Source organism: Melitaea cinxia, chromosome 24 (genome assembly GCF_905220565.1).
Source record: "Melitaea cinxia chromosome 24, ilMelCinx1.1, whole genome shotgun sequence".
Taxonomy (NCBI): Eukaryota; Metazoa; Arthropoda; class Insecta; order Lepidoptera; family Nymphalidae; genus Melitaea; species Melitaea cinxia.
Genome location: NC_059417.1, coordinates 8822316 through 8847770, shown reverse-complemented (window position 1 = coordinate 8847770; position 25455 = coordinate 8822316). Strand labels below are relative to the sequence as shown.

Below are 25455 nucleotides of genomic sequence, written 5' to 3'. Positions count from 1 at the left end.
TGTATAATGCTTTTTTATGGATTTATTATATTTTTATGCATAATTTAAAAAAAAATAGCATTCTGCATTCCTTCTCTATGTATAATATAAGTGTGTGAAACTCCTTTGTCCGCGCAATTTAGGTAAATATTATTTATTTAATCTTAAAATTATGACAATCTTAATGTTTAGGGAATCGGGCAAACAAATTAACGCAGGTTTGGGTTTAAAATTTAATTAAAGAGATACAAGTCGTCGTATAAATAAAAGATTTCTGTTGACTTTGATTTAATCTGTGCTTTTCTCTAAAAAGATTTAATATCGGATCAAAAATTACACGGAAAAAACGTTAAGTATAGCTAGTAGAATATTTTTTCCTATTTGCGTAACTTGTACAGGAAAAGATTAGATTCTCATTAAAATCCGTAGAAACTTCGTGTGATGCCCAAATGTTAACCATATTTGAGAATTTATTTTTAACCAATCATTAAATATTACGATAATTAAAATGAGTTCATTGATCATCTTGAAAGGAATACGTTACTAGGTAAAGGAATAAAGGGTAGGAGGGAGCTGGATATAGATAAAGGTTAAGGTATAAAGGTTAAAGTTTAAAGGTTACGTAATAAAGATTCTCGGATATCTTATTCACCATAAGAAAGGACCATAGTATCTACTTATTTCTCGTCGATTTTGTTATACTGTGCTACTTACCCACTGCTATTTACCTTTATGTTTTTATTTATTTATTTGTACTTAAATCACAAATCTATACTAATATTATAAAGCTGAAGAGTTTGTTTGTTTGTTTGAACGCGCCAATCTTAGGAACTACTGGTCCGATTTGAAAAATTATTTTTTATCACGCTAAGACCAATAGGAGCGAAATCTACGCATACCAAGTCGCGGGCAGAAGCTAGTTAATTATAAACAATGCTTAAAGATAGTAACAGATTGTTTAGTACAATTTGCAGACTTATCGAACTTACAAGGAGCGTTATGTTCCTGTGGTGAGTAAGGTGACCAGAGCTCTTGGAGACGGTTTGAGATAGGATCAGCAACGCGCTTGCGAACCTTCTGGTGTTGCAGGTGTCTAGAGAACGCCTAATCGTTTACCATCAGGTGAGCTGTGCGCTTGTTAGCCAACCTTGTTAGTTGTATTAAAAAAATAACCCGTCCCAAATGAGTGGTTTCTAATATTAGTCGTGGTCTGGTGGTTGTACTAAAAAAATTATATGTTATAAAATTATTATTTACTAGCTGTACTCGCGACTTCTTTCACGTGGAATTTAACAAAAAACTTATTGTTCAGTTCGCCATATAATTTTCTAGATTTTTCTGGCAAAAGATTGTGAGTTAATTTTGTTGCCAATTCTAGAATATCCGGAGGCGTACAAATATCATCGTCGCTATCCATTTTTAACTTTTAATTTATTAAATTAAATTCACGCGTACGTGTATTGTCACAGTGATTTTGCCGCCATTAAAATCTAACCAATGAGAGCGCAGCTGCGCGCATGCGCGCGATGTTATAATGAGATTTTACGATATCGATGTGGATATTATACCATCATGTGAAATTGCTTAAATTGAGTGTTTTGTTGTCTGCGCTATAACAGTAGTAATTATAAGTCAAGTATTGGAAACATAAGTAGAATGTTACAACATTAGTGTAGATAAAAGTATTTATTTTGATATAAAAATCAATTTGTTACTACCAAATGTGCATTAGAAATGTATTATCAATTTGTATTGTTTTTATGGTTTTATGCTGTCGCGGACTTTTTTGTAGGACTAATTGAGATAAACATTTCTCTCGTACATTATATACGTGTAAACTTAACAGTTTTTGCAGCGCGCGCCAGAATAGCTCGCAGATGGCAGATTTTTTTCCGACTTACTTGACAATTATCGTTATATTTTGGAGAATTCACACACTATCTCAAAAAATTATAGCCTAATAGCCTATAGTAAATTATAGCATTATAGTTATTCTAATGTATAAGCTATATTACTGTAAGCTTTCGTTAAAATCCATTCGGTGGTTTTGGCGTAAAAGAGGAACAAACATCCATACATCCATAGTGATGATATATGATGTATAGATGATACATCCATACATCTATACATCCATACATACAAATTTTCGCGTTTATAATATTAGTAGGATTTAAAATGTCGTCTTGTTATTATTTCTTTAAAGGTAAGTTTATATTTCATTCAGTACATATTTGCTGAGTGTGTAATAGATTAGAGAATACAGATATGCTAAGTATGGCATGCACAAATTACGTATAATATACTCACCATAACATATACTCATTGTCTTATATGGTATGCGCGCCATTTAAGTGTCGTAAACCACTTAATTATAAAAACAAAGCTATAAATATATATCGTTTGTATAAAACTCCAAAAAGAGTGTTTAAAAAGGTGCGGTAATAGTTTCCTCGTTACTGCCATAAGCTGTAGCGTGATATATCATAGCCTGTTATAATATAGCTCATCTCAAACAAACTTTGTAACCTATTGCAATTTTTTAATCTCCCATCGATAAATCTTGGACCGACGATCTACGTAAGATTGCCGGTGTAGGCAGGATGAGGATTGCGGAAAACCCGGGGCGAGGTGGCGATACTAGCGCGACCCCAATTCGCCCCACCGGCAGACGACTGCTTACACGTGGTGGTTTTTTAGTCAGTAGTAGTTTGACATAGCGATCTGGCGCCTCCGCCGGGATGTCTGGCGTGAACTTGGTGTGGACTGCAATAGGCTGAACTGATTGACTGGTTGACGGTAAATCTTCAATCTTTAGACTTATCGAGACTTATCTTTAGACTTCAATATTTAGTTTTATCAGGCATAATATATACGACAGCTTTTGAATTCAAAAATAGCGAAAACAAAATATCTGACAGATAAAGTGAAGTTTGATTGTGAACAATAGATAACATTATATCATAAACCTTCATCAGTTGGATACCATTTATACTTCAGATAACTTATCAGAGACCAGTGATTCTAACAATATATATAGACAACTAATGGCAATATTTCGAAATGTACTCCTATGATAGATGAATAAATTAAACACGAGTTTAATCTAACCGCTCCACCCATTTCTTTAACGCTCGAGCAATGTAACGACTTGTAATCTCTTTACTTTACCCATCGTTTTTTTTTCATCTCTAAAGCTGTCGGGAATATAATCGCATGAAACCCATTTGTATACAATTGCAAACGCCAATCGTAGCTGCCTTAATAGGGCTATCAGAGTACAAATGCGTTATCAGAGTGCAATGCTTTTGTCTTGCAAACATTTTGCATTGATTAAGTTTTTTTTTTTTTCTAGATATCTTTTACACTATACTTTATATGTGAAGTTACATGTAAAACGGTATATTTATTTATCCTTGATTAATTATGTCTGTTACTTATGATTATACTACTAAGAAAATTTTAAAGAATTTGTTCGTTTCCGTAATTTTAAAATGTGTTAGTTCGATTTGAAAAAGTATATTTTATTCAAAGTCTCTTCATCTTATGAAGATTATAAAACATCTGTCTATAAACTTAGGCGTATCAAGGTATCGGTATAAGAGCAACAACCCCTCTTCATAATTAAAACAATTTCACATTGCATCTAATTCGCTTTTTAAAAAATATCAATATCCGATATAAGCACTACGTCCGTTACATACTAACAACATAATTATTGGTTTTATCATTGGTTATATCTCAATTGACAAACCATCTCTCCCCATTAAAACTCCCAGCTACGCCTCGTGATCACAAACATTATGAAAACCGACACAATAAATCATTAAATCGCATGAGCTAGGGGCTTTATCGCGTCCATCGAGTGGACGGTCATCGTGATTCTTTAGCAAGTGAAACAAAAGAGTTCGCTGACGTCACGCACGTTATACGTGTGAGGAATGGAGCGGAACTTACATAATCGACATTACCCAGCACCGTGTATTTGTTCCATCAACGCGTCTATTAAATTAAAACAGTCGGCCATTGAGTGGTGAGTCGTTTGAGCCGTGACGTGACGTCGACGTGACGATTAAAAAATAAAACGTTTTTTGAAGTAAAACTTGATTACGCACGCTTGACTAGGGGTGTAAGCTTTTAATCTAGTACATACCAAAAGTACACTTTCAAATATTATCTTTTTTATATGCAACTAGATCGGCAAAGAAGCGTACGGCTCTCCTGATGGTAAGCGATTACCGTAGCTTATAGACACCTGCAACACCAGATGCATCGCAAGCGCGTTGCCGACCCAATCCCCAATCCCCCCAGGAGCTCTGGTCACCTTACTCACCAACAGGAACACAATACTGCTTGAAAACAATATTATTTTGCTGTGATCTTCTGTAAGGTCGAGGTACCACCCCAGTCGGGCTGCTCCATATTTTGAGCAGGAAATTCCTGCTGTGCCCTACCTCAGTTATTAGAAAACATCGTTAAGCCTTTGACTTTACGCGTTAGATGGAGTTACGAGAAATGTAACGAGGCCATTCGTTCAGTAGATTTTACTCCTCATATTTTTTCGTACCGGGGGCCGAATATGAAAATCAATTCTTAAGAAGTGAAACTCCAAAAAATATATTAAAAAAGTTTACACAATAGTACATTTCTTATGAATTAGGTCAAAATAACTAATTCAAAATTATTTATTACGGCCAGTCGTACTATTCCTACCAACTGTTTCCACGTTGTAGGAATAATTGATAATTCAACTAAGACCTGAACAAAGCCTAACGCAAACTACTCTCCTACAAGTGTAGTGAGTACCGTCTGGCTCTTCAAATATTAGTTAACTTTGAAAACGATACGTAAACCAGTACGTTGTTTCCAAAGAATTCTCATTGTATTCGTGCTATACGATGGTTTAACCAAGAAACTTGAATATAACAACTGTTATAACTAACAAATTTTAGTTTTAGGAAGTACAAATATTCGTACAAATGGAGTTTGTATTCGCGTACTGATACTCGCTACATGTTTTTTTTTAATTCTTTTATTAAATTTAAGAACTTTTTTCCTACACACGCCAATCCAATTATAACTTTTACAATAAATAATCACTATACGTACAATACAAAAACTTAAACAAAAAAAAACTAAATTGTTAGATTTTTATTTTCTTTTCTTAAATAAATAAGTAAATATCTTATAACATTTACACACAGTAGTGTCTGTTCCTAAGGTAAGCAACTTAATGCTTGTGTTATAGTTAACAGCCGGCTGATATTGTTTATATTTATGTTGTTTATATGTATATAGAGGTGTATTTTTTTATAATATACCTGGAAATAATAAATTCATATTTCTATATAATTAAAAATGATGCCTCGATCAATTCTGCTAATTTATTTTTTTGTATGTTCCTTAAGGTCCACGGAAGATTTTAATACTAAAAGAAAATTAAATAATTCTATATAAATAAAAATCTATCAACTTTTGACAGAATGATGTCTGTTCGGGTAGCTAGTATCTAAATACAAAGACTCAGGTGGGAATCGAACCCACAACCCGCGGAGCAGATAGCAGGGCCACTACAAACTGTGCCAACGGGCTAGTAGTTTTAATTTGATAGTGTGGGTATTCAGAAATTGTGGAATTTACTTGGGCATAGACAATCGTTCTAGAGTAGTGATGCGTGTAGTCGATTTACCACCGGCGATTATTGTGTTGATTAAATAAATTTCAGCTACAATATTCTGACATTCTATAAGCTTTACGAGAAGATAAAGATATTTTACACTTTAAATTTCTAGAAATTATATTATCTGATTCCTACATTAACTTCAAGAAAGTTACTTTTAAAATATTTTATACAACTATATCGGCAAATAAGCGTACAGCTCACCTGATGGTAAGCGATTACCGTAGCTTATAGACGTCTGCAACACCAGAAGCATCATATACGCGTTGTCGACCGTATCCTCAATTCCCCCAGGAGCTCTGGTCATCTTACTCATCAACAGCAACACAACCTGCTTGAAAGCAGTATTATTTTACTGTGATCTTCTGTAAGGTCGAAGTACTACCCCAGTGGTTCTGCTCCAGATTTTGAGCAGGAAATTCCTGCTGTGCCCTACCTCAGTTAACATTCTGTTAGCATGACGAGAAGACAAAAACATATTAATAAACTTTTCAATCAAAATTTCCATTACAAAAAGTTCTGGGAAACACATTAATTTATTCCCTCTTCCCTACATTAAGAAATAGTTTTTTCATATAAAAATAGAACAAAGTTTTCTTTTGTCTACTATATCGATGGCACACTCGTAACCTCATCACGTATCTGGGTCAAACGAAACCGTATCTCTTGTAAAAGCTAACATTATACACGCCTAATTAAAATTAATGACGTATCTTGACTGCGGGAGATAGTGCACCTATCTGGTATCGAGGAAGGTTTTTAAAATTTATGTAATTATGTTTAATTTTTTCTAGATAACACAAAAAAACCGCGTTGTCTGGAAAGTTCCTGGCCAGGCTATATTACATTCATCAACCGCAAATAAAACCAGATTTTTAGCAGACAATCCTAAGTCATCGTATTTGTAAAGAAACAGCGCTCATTTTGATCATCATAAAACATGTAGGTGTAAGTAAACCAATTTTTAAATGTCATTTTACAGAGTAGCCACACAGTTTATCAATTAACCGTAGTTGAGATGAATTTAACATTGGACATTCCATCGTTTAAAAAAAGTTATAATTTTATTTATTAATTATTATTTATTTATTGTAGTAGAAAGTTTTTATTGGAAATATTTACCTACATATTATCAATTTTACCAAACCCTCATAGACTTATCTGTAAAAGCCAGTCATTTTTAGTTAAAATAACAATTTATTATTTCAATGTGAAACATTACTCTGTTTAATTAGGACCGGAAGGGTAACTAAAATGGCTGCTAATTTAACAACTGACTTAAATTTCATATGTTTGCACGCGGTATGGCCGGTAGTAGATAATTTCTTAGTAAAAAGTACGTAGTGTTAAACACACGGCGCGCGGCGTGACGTGGACAGTCCGTCACCGGTAACTGGGTCACGACGACCGTAACCGAACCGGAATGTGTCTCGTGCTCTCTTAATTATTTAATATCTATTACAATATTTATTATATGATATATATAACTTAACAATATGCTTTATACTGATAATTACGTAAAAGGCAAATGTTACATAGGTTTATCTTTATGTACAAAAATGAATTTGTAGCACCTGCACCAAACTGGATCATCTTTCTTGTTATGTTCGTTACTTCATGAACAGATTTGTATAAAAGAATGTTTTGAAAAATCTATATATTATTCCCAAAAAAGTTAACAAAAAAAAACTTACGAAACGTAATTCTCTCTTTCTATCTCCACTAACTTATATTGTTAGTTGTTTGAAAATACCTGTAGATATTTTTTAACGTTCGGTAAGTTATAAGTATATCATTATGGCAAAATAAATGGTTTTCAGTTTATTTCATTTCATGACTTTCTTTTTAAACTGAGGTAAGACACACCAGAAAATAATCTGGAGCCCCCTTCCTCATTCCAGTGGTGAGTAAGGTGACCAGAACTGGGGGGGATTTAGGTAGGGTTAGCCACTCGCTTGCGAAACTTCTGGCTTCTGGTGTATGTTGCAGGCGTCTATGTTGTTTTTTCTAAGGTTGCAGAAGATGAGCCGTACGCTTATTTGCCAATCTGATTGTATAAAAAACTTCTTTTGCTACAATTCCTTTCGTAGTAGCTATACCGTAAGATATTATGGACCTTTTAGTATATTCTTTTCGTACGCTCAATTTAGTAATAAAAATATTGGATGTATTAAAATTAATTGATAATTTTCTTAAATTTCGTCGTCGTTAAAGTCGTTAAATCTTTAACTTTTTGATTCATATCATAATGTTGAGTAAAACAAATTTCAAAGTATTCGTAAAAATTTTGTGGGACTTATTGGGATAATTAACTGAATAACTTTTTGTGATTCTGAGCTTCGGCTTAGATATTATACAAATGGGACAACTTTTTTATCCTATTTCGTTCATTAGTATTAAAATTTAAAATCATTTTTTTTAAATTAGTTGTGCACATAACAGTTTGGGATGACTAAATATAAATTCATCATATCAAAAATTTCGATCGAGCGGGTACATCGTTCCATAGCTTAATTGGCTAGAACACCGACACGGTCAGTCGGAGACGCAGGTTCGACCACCGCTGGAACTGTCGATTTTTGATATGATATTAAAAAATGTTTAGTTTTGGATGAGTTTCATAAGCGTCGTTCCTCTCCTCTATATATAACGACTAACTATTATTGACTATACATTGATTTTAGTTTAAGAATTGCATTTGTTCTAAAAAAAACCGACTTCAATATACATCAACACGTATCCTCCTCCAGCCTCCACCGCAAACTGGCTTAGATCGGATCCAGCGGGTCGGAAGAGAAATCTCGTTCACGCACAGCACCAGCTTCCACATAAAAAATGCAAATTATTAGCGATATCTCAAAAACTACCTACGTGAGATCTAGTGATATAAAAAAAAATCTCGTTCAAAAATTTAAATGAGGCCACGCAATGAGAATTAGCTTTCGAAAAAAAAGAATAATCAAAATCAGTACATCCAGTAAAAAGTTGTGACGTAACTCAAGTAAGAAAAAAAAACAGATGATTACTTCGTTTATAAGAATCTATACACTATTTCCAACCAGCAACCTTATTCATTGACCAGACTATCTAACGATAAAACAAATTTTATAATCAAACTACTAGTTCGAGATAAGCGCGTTCAAACAAACAATCTCGGCTTTATTATATTAGTACACGAGTGGAGATAATATAAGTGCAGATAAAAAATTTCATTCATTTATGAAACACGATATCAGATTCGAAAATGAATCAAGTGTTATGACGTCACGGAAATAATAAGTATTTATTAATATGTGGTTTTTACTGCATTTGGTTTGGTTGCTGTAAATGAACAGTAAATGAGCAGGTGGGTCATTAAAATAACGAATATTTTACGATCTAGTAACTATGTCAATTTTGTGGTACATCAATGATTTTGTGGTGGTTTAATTTATTTACTCTTCAGATAAAGAAGGAATATGTAGTTTCCTCTCTCTTTCTCCTTTTCCCTCACACTCACTCTCCCTCTCTCCGGCCTATCGCGGTCCACTGCTGGACATAGGCCTTCCCAAGTTCACGCCAAACATTCAGGTATCCGCAATCTTCATCCAGCCTCCACCGCAAACTGGCATAGATCGTCGGTCTAGCGGATCAGAGGAGGAATGTCGCTCACGCACAGCACCAGCTTCCAAATAAAATAAATTATCATCAAAAGAAACAGAAATAAATGAAGATCAGAATCAATCAAAATGGCGGAATATGTTATTATGACCGAAAAATACGGACACAAGAAGTATAGCTATAGCTTTAAAATTTCTGAGACATAAGCAACTGAAAATCAGCTATTTGAGCTCTCGCAAGTGATAGTGGTGTGTAGTGGCCGTAATAGTTTTGAATAAATTAAATAAATAAATATTTATTTCAGGTAATAAATGACCATTAGGATAATTCTTTTTACATTTTATACTACAAATACAAACAAATATTTTAATTGCCCAATACTCTTACAATTACAAAAAAAAAAATACAAAAAAGTACCTAATTAAAAAAAATCCACGATATATTTGACAATTAGAATAAAATTACAAACAATTAAAAGTTAAAGAATGTCACAATGTTAGTAACAATACTCCTCCGAAACGGCTGGACCGATTTTTATAAAATTTTGCGTGCATATCGGGTAGGTTTGAGAATCGGCTAACGTCTATTTTTCATACCCCTAAATTATAAGGAGGGGGGGGATTAATGGAGTAAATAACGTATACGGCAAAACAGCGTTTGCGGGGTCAGCTAGCATCTACATAAATAAAAATGAATGTTGCTAAGCGCATAACTCGAGAATGGCTCCACCAATTCGGCTAATTTATTTATTTGTATGTTCCTTAAGGCCCACGGAAGGTTTTAATAGTAAAAAATGTTTTTTAAAAAATTATGTTTTAATATTAACTCTTGACAGAACGAAGTCTGTCCGGGCAGCTAGTTATTAATAAAACCTTTCGCTCCAGCATTTGTAGTGTTACAGCCGAAGCTAGAAGTAGCCAAAACATTCCACGACCATCTTCAACAGACTGCTTGGGCTACCCCTTAGTCTGCGCACAAAAAAAGCGAATTGTTCACGCATGGTGGTGTGGAAGCAATCGGTTTTTGCGTCTGCAAAAAAACAGTTATTAAATTGTAGAAAACCTAAAGATATAGTATTATAATAAGTTGAACTTAAAAAAAAATACCTTTATAACTTAGATAATATAAAATGTCAATAATCTGTAGTGTGACAAATAAATACCATTGAAAGTAAGGAAACGGCTTTCATTCTCACGTAAAGATTATATCCATTAATAACTTTGATTGAATGGAACAGAATGTAAAAAGATCTTTTCATTCATAAGATGTTTTATCATGGGTCTTTATCTTCCATAGAAATATTTTGAAGATGTATTCTAATTGATGAATGAATATTTTGAAAGATTTCTAAGATTTTTATTACTTTTTTATTTCTTTCTGCGCTCTATTGTATACGAAAATAAACTTAGCATTAATAACAAAAAAAAAATAAAAAATAAAAAGAAAGATATAGCCATAGCCATTTATATATTTACTAGCTGCCCCGCAAACGTTATTTTGCCATATATGTTGTTAAACCCCCCCAACCCTATAGCTGAGGTGTATGAAAAATAGATGTTGGGCGATTCTCAAACCCACCCGATATGCACACAAAATTTCTTAAAAATTGGCCCAGCTGTTTCGGCGAAGTATTTTAACTAACATTGTGATACGAGAATTTCATATGCATATAAGATAATTGGTGTGATGTTTTGTTTTAAAGTCATTTCAGCAAGCATCCTCCTCAAAACGATCTGGTGGTTGCGGGTTCAATCCCTGCACATGACAAACATTTGTATTGGCCATACAGGTGTTTGCCGTGGTCTGGGTGTTTGTGCAGTCCTTGTGGGTCTCCCCACCGTGCCTTGGAGAGCACGTTAAGCCGTCGGTCCCGGTTGTTATCATGTACACCTGATAGCGATCGTTACTCATAGTAGGAATATATCCGCCAACCCGCATTGGACCAGCGTGGTGGATTAAGCTCTGATCCTTCTCCTACATGGGGAAAGAGGCCTATGCCCAGTAGTGGGATATTACAGGCTGAAGCGCATCCTCAAAACAAGATATATATTGCAATAAAAAAATGTTACACACAATTTACATAAAACGGCCAAAATACCGACGTTCGTCTCTTACTTCTATTCCTAAATGTCACTTAACACATAATCTACGTATTACCAAATTTCTTTAAACTTATTTTATCCAAATGCAATGTCGAATAGATTGCTTATAAATAAATTAGTACTTCGAGGACGCACCTAAAAATAATCTATAATGAAATTAAAATATAACATATAATATAAATAGACGTGCGACAAGAGTTCAGATGGATAATAGTAGCGTGCTAATTAGAAGCGACTGGGGTTTTGCAAGGTTTGTCACGCTGCCAATGTATAGTCAAGACGTTTTATATCGGATTGACTCATTGACATGTCTCATGTATGCATGTTTCATTCAGTAAAATGGGATCGAATGTAGTTTAATTAGGTGCTTGTTGCAATGAAATGTTTATAGTACAAAATTTTAAAGTATGTGATATGATTTGAATGATGATTGATTGATGTGTATCTGTAGTCTATGGATACAGAAGCGGAAGCAACATAAGCTCGTTGCCGACTGTAGTACCGACCTTTCCCAGGAAGTCTAACTACATTACTAACAATAAGAAAAACATTATTTATACGACTCGTCAGACGTCAGAAAATAAGCGTACGCCCCACATGATTTTAAGCGGTTACCGTAGCTCATAGACGCTTGCAATAGCAGAAGCGTTGCACTGCTACACCAGATTTTGAGCAAGATATGTTCTGCTGTGCCGGAGGGCACTCAATTACATATTAAGAAATTGAATCTTTAGGAAGTTTGGGTAAATAATAGAGCAACTCAGTTTCTATAAAAATATTTTAATTCGTCAGTAATCGATACGTGAAAGTCTTATTGACGAATATTTTATATATGTAAAAGTAAAAAATCTAATAACGTTCTATTTTCAAAATATTAATTTGTCTAAATATTCTATGGAAGTTGATAAACAGATAATCCAACAGAATATATTGGCAGAGCACGCTTTGATGACCTCTGCCCAACCTGCCACAAAATATCACCAATAAACAGCACACACGGAGCCAGACCGTGTAACTATTATAATAAATTACAGTTATAATTCATAAATCTGTCTCCTAATATTTATACTATTTTATTAATTGATTTCGAATAATTAATATTGCAAGCAACAATGTGATGATGCGGCCGAGTGATTCTGGCACGACATCAAACAATCGTGTATATTGACTTGCCAATTCATAAATAGTTATGAATTTGAAATATTATATATATTTTTAATAATTTATTATTAAATTAATTGATTTATCTGAACTATAACATAACTTATTGATTGACAATCATTTCTTCCAATTCCAATAAATACTCTTTTTCGTTTCAATCACACTAATTATTTGTCTTATATATAAAATTCTCGTGTCCATATACATAGTTACCATATTCCTCCAAAACGGCTGGACCGATTTTTATGAGATTTTGTGTGCGTATCGGGTAGGTCTGAGAATCGGCCAACATCTCTTTTTCATACCCCTAACTTATAAGGGGGGGGGGGGGGTTTAGGGGGTTTAATAATATATATGGCAAAACAACGTTTGCTGGGTCAGCTAGGACCACGTAAAATTTTAAAGTTCCTTAAAGACTGATAACGAAAGCTTCTTTCTTTGAAATCGTACAGCTGTTCATTCTTTCAAGTTTCGATAAAAGTCACTTTATACTCGTATAATAATTTTCCGCTCCTGGTTTTGTGCTGGAGATATGATTTTTGTAAATCCATATACCTATTTGCTAATTCAACATGATTTTTTTTCCACATTCCCTCGATTTCTCTGGGACCCCATCATCAGATCCTGGTTTCCTTATCATGGTACCGCGCCAGGGATATCTTCTTTCCAACAAAAAAAATTTATCAAAATCGCTTCATAAAAGACTAAATTATCCCCGAACTAAAAAAATATGTACGAGTGTACGGTCGAATAACCTCCTCCTTTTTTAAAGTCGGTTAAAAATATCCGTTTTTTGGTCAACCTCGCATTAGTCTATCTATTTTTTATAAGGTTTTGCGATCACTTACTGTGCATAAAATTGGACAAAAACTTTATTTATTAAAGAAAAAGTCGTATCCAGCAATATAATAAAATTGCTCGTACTGTACGAACGGTCGTAAAATTTTTAACAAAAATTTTAAGATTAATATTTAGAAATAATAATTTTTTTCTGAAAAAAAATAAATTTATAAAATTGAACTTACATTTATTATTGTTGTTTTTTCATTAACCATTTCAAAACACCCTGACGACACGACGGTAAAATTTCAAGAACATTTTCATTATAAAAAATAATTTAAATATTACTAACGCCAGACTAGTTTTGAATATTTCATTAATCTAAAAGTTTCATTGTTAAATTTTTAAAACTTTTTCTTTCTTTTCCTTCATATTTTTATTTTTCTATGATTTTCTAAAGTAAAACTTTTTTACGCATGCTTGTCTTGAGGGATAAGCTGGTGAATGCATGACTAGAGCGTTACAATAAGTGTGATCGAGCGATGTAAACGGAGCAAGAAGGAGAGGTGCGAGCACACATTTTCTTTCTCTCATAGCCAGTTACGTTTCGTACATATATCTAAGACACAGTGTAGTTTAGTAATTCGACTGTATTTTTATGTGTTACCTCGTAACTTTTCGCTGGTTTAGACCGATTTCCATGATTTTTTTTAATGGAAAGATTGTGATTTTCATGTGGTCCCATTGAAATTTAAACGAGATCTGACAAGTACTGACAGGTACTTTTTAAGTCATCTCAAATATACGTATTTACTTGACTGTTATAAAATATATTCGAAAATTCTACAATGACTGAAGAGAAGTCTTTGAGCAATGGACCCTGCCTGCCTTAACATACGGTGCCGAGATGTGGAACTGACGAAGGGACTAATCCACAAGTTTCAAGATGCTTTACGTACAATGGAACAGAATAGTATCAGAAATAAGACTATCCATGGGAGAACGAAAGTAACCAACATAACCCACAGAATTAGCAAGTTGAATTGGCAGTGGGCTGGTCACCTACGTCGCAGGACCGATGGTCGCTGAGCAGACGTGTCCTAGAGTGGAGACCGCGTGTTTGCTAACGCAGTATAGAACACCCTCCGGCCCGCTGGATGAGGATTGCGGTAAACCGGGATGTTTAACACGAACTTGAGGAAGCCTACGTCCAGCAGTGGCAATGATGATAATGACTATTTTTCCGTCTACCCACGCTATATTACTGGTCGATGTAATTGAAGTGGGTTTTCCTTTATTTACGAGCTAACACAATTATATTCCACTATGATGACAATCACGCGTACAATCCGCCCGATGGTAAGCAGTTATCGTCTGTGCACACCACGAGATCACGAAAGCGTTGCTGACCTTACCATCGCTCTTGGCACAGCGTATCCCTAGGACCTCTGGGCTCTGGCTAGCTTACTTACCACAGGAACACAGCACTAATTAAGAGCCGTAAAATGTGCCTATTAAATTGATTGATGGAATTGGTCCTAATAACAAAGAGGGTAGAAATACAGTTACTATTATATAGTTCTAACATAATAAAAGTACTATGCTATTATATTACAGCTACCGCTAAAACTTAATATCTTTTTTATCCATTTTGTCAAAAACTCCGGTATCAAACAGTGGCGATTTATTTTCCGCAGTGAAATTCGGAGTTATAAACTCAACGAAAATTTTTCTCCGGCATTCTTGCCACCATTCCGTAGTCATGATAAATACCGCGACTTTTTTTAAATTCCTGCTTATTATTTATACCAAAGATTACGTTAACTCAAACTGAAGCTGAAATGAAATAAAACATGTATAATATAAATTGTACTTTTAATCATCATAAGTTAAGGCAAATGTTAATTTTTTTTTTGTTTTTAAATGACATCCAATAAGCTCTGAAATGTTCATGCCGCTTATTAAACATCATGCACTATAATAATGCCTACCCTACAGGCGATTTATCAATTAAGACTATAGATACAAAATATACGGTAAAGCCTGGACATGGTCCTATGCTGAAGGTATTTTTTTGATACAATATCTTAATTAATTTTTTAGTTTGTAAAATATCAGTTTGTTTTCAAAATTATAAATCCAAATAAATCCTTTTTGCTTATATAACGGTTTTTTTTCTCGTCGTATATTTAGCCGTCTTCCGTTTAAGTTTTTTGGCTTTATAATTTTTAGCTTACTAATGATATTGTTTTTAAGTAGATGAGTATGTTTTTAATAAGACGAAATTGTTAATTTTTTTATCAAATGTGTAATAACTTTAAAGTTCCGGCTGATTTGTGTTTTGTTCTATTTTTTTTTATATCGGATAAAAAAAATAAAAAATGCTTAACGCTACATACATAGATCCTACAAATAATCTGTGCAATAGAGCGTACGAGAACTGTCATAAAGTTGATTACTTCAAAATTTGACTTCTTTTAGAGGTCTTTGTCCTCCATTCGAGGTGACTTTGGCGGAAAAATCTCTACTCTTCTGAAAGCATTGCACCAATGAAAGCTGTTAAACCAAATGGTGAATTTAAGCTTGTTTCAATCGACCTTTTTTTATTTTTCGTATTTTTTAGAATTATACAAAATAAAATATAAATAAGCGTTTATCTTCAAAGCAAATTATTATTAAAAAGATATTCTAAAAAAAGTTTGATATTCCCGATTATCAGTCTTTATCACTTGCGATATGGTTTGTATGCCATAAATTACATAAAACTATAACAGGTCCAATTCTATTCATTAAAAATAATAAATAAATGCTTCACACTCAACGGCCCCCAGTAGGTTTTCTCCTCTGTCGGAGGTCCGGAATCACACACAACACACAAGCACAAACGCCCAGACCACGACAAACATCTATATGGCCAATACAAATATGTCTGTTATGAGCGGGATTGAACCCGCGACCGCCATCGCAACAGCCAGTTCTGTGATCGCTGCGCTAACGCGTCGTCAAAAGTCGTGAAGATTATTTTTAGAGATAACTCGATTTTAAGTCGAAAATATAAGTTTTTCATATTTATATATCTGTTTATAATTAGGGCGAGCATCATGCCAAAATCACTGAATCACGTCAAACATAACTCTAGGCACAATTTGAATTCATACTCTAAATTAATCGTGATAACATTGAAAAATACCATCAACAGACGCGCAAAACATTTGCTGAAAATGACATGACAATGTCTTAATTAAACCTAGTCTATTTTAGGAGCATTAGTCATAACATATTAAAAGCTCGTTTAGTCTTGTAAATTTTATTTGATATGCAAATAAGCTGATGAAAATATCTTTAATTATATATATTGAGTTCTTAATAATATCCTGTTAGTTTAGTTAGTCTTCGTTGCGACGAAGACAGCCCTGCGGTCACCTGCCCAGCGTGGTGAATATGGGCAAAACACATGAGTTCACGCCATTTTTGGCGCGAATTTGTGGAGGCCTATGTCCAGCAGTGGACTGCAATAGGCTGAAGTGAGTGAGTGAGTTTAGACAGATTTTCACTAGCTTGTGTCAAAAGTCTAATAAACTGCTTCTTCAGTCCTAAAGTAAAAACATGCCCGCAATTCAGTAAACGGCACTGTTATCCTTGTATTTTATATCCTCAGAATAGAATTGCCTTCAATAGTGAGTTTTGTACCTATAGAACATTTTGGAAAGGCTTCAAATCGGCTTTCATTTATTTTACTAGCCCCCCAAGTCCAAAAGGCTGGAGTCACGCACGCCAAAACGACAAAATTAACTATAAACAACACACGGCGTTTAGTCCTAATTGATTAATCGTGTAGCCGTTTCCATATTAGTAGTATGTATTGATTTCTGTTGACAGTAAGTTAACTTCTTCCCAGATTTGATTGCACTAACAACCAAGATTATTTCATCAATATACAAACATTTGTAAGATAATTGTGTTTACAGGCAAACGAAGAAAAACCGACTTCAATAATATCGACAAGTAATACAACGTAGGTAGACGAAAAAATAGTCAAGTAAATACGCATTATAAAAGATTACTCCAAAAGTTGTAATCAGATCTCGATGAAATTTCGATTGTGACCATATGATAAACATCGGCTTTCGATTAAATTAAAAATCATCAAAATCGGTACACCCAGTAAAAAATTATGCGGATTTTCGAGACTTTCCCTCGATTTCTCTGGGATCCCATCATCAGATCCTGGTTTCCTTATCATGATACCAAACTAGGGATATCTCATTTCCAACAAAAAAAGATTTATCAAAATCGGTTCATAAACGAGGGAGTTATCACCGAACATACATTTAATATATATATATATATATATATATATATATATATGTATATATGTATATGTATGTATATATACGGTCGAATTGAGTAACCTCCTCCTTCTTTTGAAGCCGGTTAAAAATAGGTAAAATTGGTATTCTATTAATATTTCAAACTAATGGCAACAAAATAAATTCTCTGCCAAACGTTTTTCACGTGATTTAAAATTAATAGCAAATATTTCGTAAATATAGTTTCGCATTCCAATGATTCGTCACTTCTATGAATCATGGTGATTATTATTTTGTAATACTGTAATGGATTTTAAGAGGGATGTAGAAATGCTATGTGAAAGCAAACAGCCGTATTACCGTTTGTGTTTGTTTACTGTTTAGTTCATTCAGTTAAAAATTAACTATAAATTGAAATACAAATAGATCTTAATATTTACAGTATTGAAACTGTGACATATCTAAACGAATATGAAAGATTTGATTGTTTGTTTGCATTGAATAGGCTCGGAAACTATTGAACCAATTTGAAAAATTCTTTCACTGTTGGGAAGTTACACTATCCGCGGGAGATATGGGCTATATTACACTTTCAAATATTTTTTTAATTTTTTTTAAATACCCCTGCGAAGCCGGGGTGGGATGCTAGTATTTAATATCTTTGTATGAACATTCGTTAAATATATGTTTTAAACAAAGTGTATGTTTTTTACCCAGGTACAAATTGTCATCGACGGCGGACGTAAGGTTATGAAGATTAATTGCCGTGACAGTATGTCGCAATAATTTGACTGTTTGACTGTAGAATCACATATAACACAGCATAATACCCTAGTTGAACCCCCGTGGCATGAGCACCTAGAAGTAGTTGCTAAACGTACCTACTTCACTAAACAAATCCCCATTTAAAAAAAATATAAATCAATAACGGGCTTGGTTTGCTGGTTGCTGTTAGAGTTAATCTCGCATGTAACTTACTGATAAGCCTAATTTAGGTGGTGGTAAAATAGTCTGTACGGACCAGTTTTACCACTAAAATTCCCTCAAAACCAACTTCTGGATTCACAAGTTAGGTATAGAAATATCTGACACAGAAGTACAAGTTGGTGTAAAAAAAAATTATTTGCGTTTATTTTTACTATTCCATCCATAATATTACCTTATATAGCCTTTAATAACTCTATATAGGAATAATATAATTTTTCTAATTGAGCTTATATTAGTGCATTTAATTAACTCTGTTATATCTCACTGCCGGACATAAGCTTCTCATCATATAATTATGTATGTTCGACAATTTCGACAGTTCAAAGCTTAATCCACCACACTGCTCCACTATTAGTTAGGTTAGGTTCATAAGTCTATGATAACTACCGGGCACATGCTCTTCGAAGCACAGTTTTGAGACCCACAAGGATTGATCGATTAATTACAAATAATTATAACACAAAACATTACTATCTAAAATTATGGCAGCAGCGATTCCAATTTAATAAAATGATTTAACTCTCCTGTCAATAGTTTACAAGGAACGTCAAATTTAATCTATAGACTGACATTTAGAAGCGCTACAAAATTCTTTAGTATTATAGCACAGCCTCAGTGCCTCTTTTTGATGATTCCGCCTTTTCTCAACCCATTATTATGTAAATGCAGGTATGAAACTAGCAGTTGCTTTCTGTCCATTCCGTACAATTTAATATAAATTTATTTATTTAGACAAGACCAAACGCACGTGGACAAAACTCACTGTAATACAAATTTATTTGCTGGTGTATGTAATGTATGTAACGCCTCTTTCTCCATGTGTACATGATAACAACCGGGACCGACAGCTTAACGTGCTCTCCGAGGCACGGTTGGTCTCCCACAAGTAGTACACAGTGTAATATATGTATAGATTAAGATTTCTTAGCACTTGCACTTGTCTTTGCATACTTTTAACTAACACTGATTGCCAGAAAACTAACATTCTTAATACGATTAGGAAATTATTAATTTACTAAAGATCCATTAAGCTTCTTGAATTTGTAGTTACATATGTTAATGTAATATAAAATTAATCTAAATCTCTTAAATATCTCATTAAGAAAAAAGAATTAGCTGCAGTAGATTCGTATGAGACAAAATTAGAAAACATTTCATAATTTAGTAATTTTGCGAGTACGCATCTTGACCTTTAGTGTTTTAGTTTAGTTACATTGTTAGTGCTTTTATAGCCTATGGTTTATGTATATTTTATAGTGTAATACATTGCTAATTATTAAAATTAAGGTGATCAAACAAAGATGGTCCTAATACTCTGTTATGTTAGTATCATAGATTTAAAAAATTTAGCAATGTAATGTGTTGGATGGACAATGGATTAGCAACGCTTGGATTATATTTTAATTTAAGCAGCTTATAATAATATATAACTAATATAAAACTAATAAGTTTTTTAACCGACTTCAAAAAAGGAGGAGGTTACTCAATTCGACCGTATATATTTATATTTTTTTTTATTGTATGTTCGGGGATAACTTCGTCGTTTATGAACCAATTTTGATAAGTCTTTTTTTGTTGGGAAGAAAATATCCCGAGGATGGTACCATGACAAGGAAACCGAAATCTGATGACGGAATCCCAGAGAAATCTAGGGAAACCGTCGAAAATCGTAGTGACGACTAGTGCGTTTGGTAATTTTTTTCATCGTTTACGATCAAACACAATTATATATTAGTTTGTCACTAAATTAAATAATTTTTATATCGATAAGTTTTCGTTTTACGTAGCCTTTTTAGTAAAAATCTGATTTCATTTCCTGTTACAAATTTTCTCGAACTCATTCGTAGCCCTCGTAAGCGTTTATTGCAAAAGTTACTGCAATTTTCCCGTTTCGTTATTTGCGCTTCGTTATTTGTTATCGTTATTTGAGCTTTTTAAAGTAACATAATACTAATATTATAAATGTGAAAGTTTATTAGAATTGATGTTTGTTTCGTTTTCACAAATAAAGATTTTACTAATATGAGCCAAAAAACAAAACAAAGTACCTCCTTGAAAGTACCTCAACAGTACAAAAGATCACAGTTAAATAACACTGCTTTCAAGCAGTATTATGCCTCTGTGACTTCTGGGGTGGAGACGGTCAACAAAGCACTTGCAATTCTGGATTTTCAGGCCTCCATAGGACTGTAATCTTATTTGGCACCTTTATATAAAAAAAAGAAAACGAAAATGTTTCTCGGTTAACACATGTCCACTTGCAAATGAGGTACAAGACAGCGTTTATAATCACACAATCCGGAACTAATCGCTGACAACCGCAACGTTTAGCTAAGGACGCTTACAAAATAGACGGGTAATATCCGACAGCTAACTAGATTGATTGATTCGGCTTGTAACGTCCCACTGCTAGGCAGGCACGCAAAGGCCTTTATCTGCATACAGAATAAGAGTATGCATCATTTGCACACTTTTTTTTAATTATAAAGTCAAACAAACAAGTAAAAATTAAACGGATACTGTAGCTTATGGGCGTTAGTAACGCCAGGAGCGCGTTGCAGCCCTATGGAAAAAATGAACTTCGTAAGAAGATGGACAAATGTAGACCAATTCTCATAGAAACTTATAAGAGACTATAAGATCTATGAGAATTAGGTCTGTATTTGTTCATGTTTTTATAGGGTATCTATTATATTAATATACGAATATATAATAATAAGCGGTTGGAATGACGTCTAGCAGATAAAAATAAAAATAACCCGACGTCAGTCGCCTAGTTTATAAGCGCCCTAAGTATTTAAATACGCTGAGAAAGCGTTAGGGTAGAATGATTTAACTATTATGAAATTCGCTTTTTAAAATTTTAAAAATAAATAAAAACAAGACATGCCATACCGATTCACCTTTTTAGTATATACTTGTATACTCTTTGAATCGTCATAATAATGTAAATCTGTTTGACACATCTAGTAGGAGATCCGAACTAGAGGTGAACTTCAGCCATCAGCTTAATTAATGAAAATTATTTTATATTTAAATTAGTATATTAGAAAAGTAATCGCGAAAGGGTTGACTAAAGACTGGCCAGGCTATAATTCATTCGAAATTGAAAATTTTGTTTTTATTTAAAAAGTGGCAGTTTGTAGTGACCCTGCTTTCTGCTCCGAGGGTTGTGGGTTCGATTCCCACCCCGAGTCTGGGTATAATATAAATATTTATTGGTATATTTATATATGTATTATTTATAAGTATCTTTATCGAAAAAAAATGTAGCTATACCAGTCGGCTGTTACCTATAATAACACAAGCATGCAGTTGCTTACTTTAGGATCAGACGACCGTGTGTGTATTGTGTACATATTTAATATTATTATTATTTAAAAATGCACCTACGTGTTTAAAGAATACATTTTAATACCTACCGACAGTATGAAGCCTGTAAAGATTGCAAAAGTTTCGCTGTCTATTATTTTTCTGGAATAACTAATGGGTTGGCAAGTATAAACAGGTATATTAATATATATTGTTCGAGTAACTTTCAAGCACATAATTAATAAATAAATCTTACATCAAAATGAGCGCTGTTTCAATGCGAATACGATAACATAGGGTTGCCTGCTAAAAGTCTAGTTTAAATGACAATTGCCTAATATAATATAGCCTGGCCAAGAATTTTCCAGCCAGTCCTTTTGTGATTTATCTTTAACATATTAAAGAAGATAAAATTATTCCATTTTTATCTATTAAGCAGATAGGTGAAAATCACGTGTAGTTCGAATTTTAGACTAACCTTCATGTTTCTTTAAGCATTTCAATTAGAAATTTACAATTAATTAATGTATAATATACAAACAAAGAACACAATAAATTTACGTATTTTACATTGTGTTACATTCGTTTAAAATAATTATCAAATAATTAACATTTTTACAAGAATCCTCATTTATTATCGACAGATCGCAAATTCGTGTTAACACAGAGTTAACAATAAAGAGATACAATGTTTCAACTGTACTTCGTTATTAACATAGAACAATCTGACCTACAAAAATAAATTTCACAATCCAGTACCACTCTCGGTGTCTCGTTAGTTCCGTAGTTCCGTCGCTAAAATATGCAAGCGTTTGTTTTAACGACTGTTGTTTTGAGTTTACAAAAAAAAATTGCAAAGCTAACTTGCCACGACAGAATTCGTAATTGTACTAAATTCTAGATATAATTAATGACTTTTTATATACACAAAACTTGTAAATATATATTTCAATGTCCACATTTCGGAGACGCTACAACTTTATGGTCAAGGGCGGACATATCGGACGCGCCATAGTCAATGAACATGGTCAAACACGTCTATTACGTCGCACGAATATCAAGACTTTCAAAATGGCTGCTTCTCAAAAATTCTACAACTTACAAGTAAAGTTAGGTAATTTAAAAAAAAATAGGTAAATATTTTAAAAGTAGTTAAAAATGTAACTATATTTTAAATCCTTTTTTATTATCATGTAGATATTTTTAACTGAGGTAGGGCACAGCAGGAATTCCCTGCTCAAAATATGGAGCAGCCCGACTGGGAAAGTACCTCGACCTTACAGAAGATCACAGCAAAATAATAATGTTTTCAAACAGTATTGTGTTCCTGTTGGTGAGTAAGGTGACCAGAGCTCCTGGGGGGATTGGGGATTGGGTCGGCAACGCGCTTGCGATGCTTCTGGTGTTGCAGGCGTCTATAAGCTACGGTAATCGCTTACCATCAGGTGAGCCGTACGCTTGTTTGCCGACCTAGTGATATAAAAAAATATATATATATATTTTGAATAAATTAAATATGCTCTCTGTACTGTAAACTTCAGTGAAGCGTCCTTTTCAAATAAATTCAATTTTTATAATAGGAACACTCGTTTATTTATTCGCTTTGAACAACTTGCAGTCGAATTCAGAATCTGTGTATAAAATTTTTTTTGCTAACTTAAATATACCTTTAAATTTCAAAAGAGTTACTTTAAAGCGAGCTCATTAAGTTAATAACGAGTTAAGGTCACGTCGTTTACGCAAACTTAGTAAATAATTATGAAGTACTGTAAAAGAATCTTATTAACTGGTATAAGAGACTTTACTTAGCAAAGGGTCAAGTATGAACTGGTACAGTAATAACACTGAAAGGAAAATTTCTTATTTTGCTCATTACGTTTATTATTTTATGTACGTGTGTGTGTGTTCATATATGTACCTTCTTGTAGGATTCACGCTAACTACTATTGTCAATTGACGCAAATACAATTACAAGATATGTATAAAAAATGTGTTTGCTACTTTGCTCGTAAACGAAAAAAACCAACTTCAATTACATCGACAAGTAATACAACGTAAGTAGACGAAAAAAATTAACAAAAGCACTAGTCACCACTTCAATCTTCGAAGGTTCCCCTCGATTCCTTTTTGATGCCATCATCAGATCCTGGTTTAAAAAAGAATTATCAGAATCGGTTCACAAACGACGAAGTTATCCACGAACACAAATAAAAAGATATATACGTTCGAATTAAGAAACTTCCTCCTTTTTGAAGTCGGTTAAAACTCAGAAATAAATTAAATTATAATTAATCAATATCGAGTTTCAATTCTCTCCACTAAATCTAGAACCGCTACGCACCTAAATAACATTAGCAAATTTTATCAGTTGAATAAATGTTCTGAAAATATGATTTTCTTTATATTTAGCATTAACATTCATGGGCTTATTGTCTTCAAAACTACAAACAAAATCCTTTCCTTGATGTTCTTTATTAGCGGCTTTTGATATTTTTATCTGCTTTTAATTTACTTAGGTATTAATTTCAACAATATTTAATCACTACTTTTAATATTTTATTCTTTCTGAGAAGACAGATATTAAGAGTACATAATATAATAAAACTTATAACAATATACTACTTAATATACTTTATTTCAAAATTTAGTATGATTCCTTCAGACACTGGGATGAAAAAAAAATCATGACGAACGAAGTCACGAGGAATCGATAGTAAAATACATATCTGTAATGATTGTCATGCCATTTTGAAATCGCTGTAAGAAATCTGTGACGGACATAAAGTCCTACTAACGATATATAAATAAATAACTTCATTTTAATGATTAGCATTTTATCTAAGTGAAAATATTACATCGAACTTTATCCATAAAATTTTGACATTAACGTAGCCAGGTAGACGGAGCGGCCCTCATCCTTCCGGGAAAATTATTACAGTTGATGCGACTTAAAATGAATACGCCCGAATCGATTTCTGTATAATAATCCAGTTCAGGGACGAAATAAACGTTAGAGACATAATATTTACAAAAAAGACGTGTATTCAATTTATCTATACTAATATTATAAAGCTGAATATTGTTTGTTTAAACGCGCTGATCTCAGGAGCTACTGATCCGAATTGAGTTTTTATGGATAGTTTTGGATAGTAATTTATTGAGGAAAGTTATAGGCTATATAGTATTTTAGTAAGTTTTTCTTCAAATTAACGCGGGTGAAACCGTGGGCACAGCTAGTATCAAACATTGTTAAAATACAAAAACAAAATATATATAAATATCTATTATATAATAACTTCGGAACGAAGGCACCAAATTTGACATTTCTTTCTTTTTTTCTACGTTCATTATCGTCAAGGCAAAGTTTGAAGGTATAAATCCAAAAATAAATCGATATATCTTTTGAAAAATATATAGTAGAAGATCCGGAACCTAAGTCGATCTGCATCGAGCTGATAATAGAATGAAACATACTTTATTATAAATTTAGTATATTAGATAATATATAAAAAATGGGTTGCCTTAAAAAACCCTGTACTGACATGAA

At 33.3% G+C, this 25455-nt stretch overlaps 1 protein-coding gene across 1 annotated transcript in view; it reads left to right on the top strand.

Annotated features, from left to right (window-relative positions):
* The window catches only part of LOC123665653 (NACHT domain- and WD repeat-containing protein 1), a 67878-nt gene that overhangs the window by 15318 nt on the left and 27105 nt on the right, over nucleotides 1-25455 (top strand). The window lies entirely within an intron of this gene.